At 36.2% G+C, this 2816-nt stretch overlaps 1 long non-coding RNA gene across 1 annotated transcript; it reads right to left on the reverse strand.

The window, feature by feature from the left end:
* Positions 1-974: 974 nt before the first annotated feature.
* Positions 975-2575, reverse strand: LOC145795019 (uncharacterized). Its single transcript, XR_014335117.1, has 3 exons — positions 2352-2575; positions 1677-1829; positions 975-1604 (listed from the first exon to the last, which is right to left on the reverse strand). It is a non-coding gene; the product is annotated as an uncharacterized LOC145795019 (long non-coding RNA).
* Between the last annotated feature and the right edge of the window lie 241 nt (positions 2576-2816).

Genomic DNA, 2816 nt, shown 5'->3' on the forward strand with positions numbered 1-2816 from the left:
TAGCAGAGGCCAAAAACAGCAGCAGATACACAGCAGATTAGCAGATTAGCATCAGGCATAATTCTCTCTCTAATTATACTGCCATTGTTTCCCATATTTGACACATATTTTCAATACTTATCAGGCATAATTCCTGGTATAATTTTAAGAGATGTATATAGCTTCTTTAAGCTGCAATTTGATACAAATACTTTCTTTGTTGGGCAATAACATTAACAACCATGAGTACTAAAAGAAAAGCACATCCCCAAACATGTAAAAGGAGCATGAGTGCATAACCACACAACAAAACACACAAAGGGGTGGAGAAAGCTTAAGGCTCATCAACAGGACTCGCTCAATGCATCGCCCCTATTGCTATATACACTTATCAGCATGACATCAAAATATTGAAAAGCACAATATAATGGGGGGGAAAAAACAAAGAAGCAAATGCATAAATCAAGATTTGACTAAATTAAAGGAATTGAAATGCACATCAAACAAGCAAACTTACTCAGGTTGGTTGGGTGCATCTTCTGGCTCAATAGTCATCATGTACATATCTTTGTTTGGCTCATTTGCTGGATCTTCCAGGATGTCTCCCTTCATTGCCACACCACGGCATGCGCACACACGTGAGAGAGAGAGAGAGAGAGAAATTAATTTATAACAATATGTAGGATCTTAAATTCATCTTCTAAGGGAACAATTCTATTAAAGGTCAAATTTATAAAATTTGACAATAGAAAATTAAAAGATTCATAGTTACAATCAATAGATAATTTTGAGAAGCCAAGAACAAAATCTCTAATTCTTCTATCAATAGATAATTTCAAAGATACAAATGTAGCGCACCATGGTAGTAAAATTAATAATAACAACAATAATAATAGTAATAAAAATAATGAGGATCAACAGAAAAAGATTTATTTAAATACTTGACACAGTTTAGCATTATGCTTTTATATATCTCACTGTTCTTATCTTGATGACCAAGCTACAAACCAACCAATCCATCGACAATGACATATGCATAAAAAAAACAAACTAAAGTGAACACAGTGTTGAAACAAATTTCTTTCTAATATGGCATAACAGTACCAAACTGCAATGTGATTAAAAGGATAACACAGAAGGATATTTGCTAAACATGTGCACAGATTTGACATGGTGTTGAAACAAATTCAGCATTTATACTGTTTCAACTTTGTCCTTGAACCAATCAAGCCTAAAAAGAAACCCAAACCAGATTGTCCGTTGCCGCCACAGGCTGACATTACATAAGAGTCATTCTTTGAGAGTGCTATGCAAGGCACTGCTTCCTCAAGGTTGACACCTGTGACATCATTAGTCATAACAAGACCACTGTTTGGTTGCCATTGCTGTGGAACAACATTGGCAGTGGCCTTTAGACCCTCACCAAGTTCAGAATTCTCCTCCACAAATATCGACTAATAAAAGAAAAGAAACAGGAAAACATGCAAATGAAATTACTCCCAACTTGCTATTACCTTTCCACCTGGATTTTGTTCACTGCGTGTCCACTTCCATAACTTCTGAATCCCATTAGACCCAAGTGCCAAAACACCAAAACCAGAATTTGTATAGAGTAGTCAAGCAACCTGGATGTAGATGTGTCAGTCGAGCATAATCCAATAGATAGATTTTGCAGCAACAAATGAGTAGGAACACACCTTGTTGACTGCATCCATGTTGTCTGGCATGGTAACCTGTCGGCATTGAGCAGGATCTATAATTTCGGCCAACTGCCAGGGTTTGGTTTTATCAGTTACATCATCCAAAGTTTTTGGCTTTTCCATGTTCCTATCCATAGGATCAACTCCATTCTAGAGGGGAAACCAAAATGTATAATCAGTCCAAAAGAAACAAATGTGACATTGTACATAAAAAATAAAAGAATAAAAAGTTGCTTGGCAGTCTTAGAATCACTCTATTTTGGTCATTCTCTGTGTTCCATTCAAAATGGAACATGCCCATCGTGTGACAAAAGTCAACAGTATTCATGGGTAGGCACCTCTTAAACATGCACTGGTGTACTGTGATTGGAACCAAGTATATAATGTAAAATTCAGTTCTAACATATAAAACTCCAGTCTAGACAATCAGTATACATAATTACTGCAGCAACAAACACTTGGCATACAAAGGGGGAGGTGGAAACAAAACAAAATTGGTTTGGTTTTCAGAATTTGTTTTCTGAATAAATTTCAAAAAAAAAGAAGAAGAACCAGAAACCTGATCAATGAACCCAAAGGTCTTTATCGATCCCATGATATAAATACTTCAACCCAAATATATATATGTAAATATTATATAATAAAAAAATGAAAACTTAAGCATTGAAGGACCTTAATTGCAGCAGATTCAATAGGTGATCTCAATGCTTCAAAGGACGGGGCTTCAACTACTCTTAAAGATCTAAGACCAGCAGTGGTAGCGAGTATCTTTATTCCATTGTCTGATGTAGTAACAGCGAGAAGATTTCCTTCCTTGTTGAATCTCAAGCGAGGAAGACTCTTTTAAGGCAAAAAAATGTCATAAAGTAAGAGCTGAATTCAAACAAGCTGGGTGTTTCCCAAAACAACTATAAAGATTACACTGACCGAAAGTCCACCCTCTGCATCCATACAAGTGAGAATGTCATTATTGTCCATGTTCCAAAACTTTATTTGCTGATCTTCACCCACGGCCAAAAAGTGGTTTTGAGTTGTGTCAAACTGCACAACACCAACAGATTTCTTTCTGAACCCAGAGTATGTCCTCTTTATTGCTCCTTCACTTTCATTCCATTCAACAAGGAAAGAATTCCCATC

This window comes from Camellia sinensis, chromosome 7 (assembly GCF_055761805.1).
Source record: "Camellia sinensis isolate YWXY chromosome 7, ASM5576180v1, whole genome shotgun sequence".
Classification (NCBI taxonomy): domain Eukaryota; kingdom Viridiplantae; phylum Streptophyta; class Magnoliopsida; order Ericales; family Theaceae; genus Camellia; species Camellia sinensis.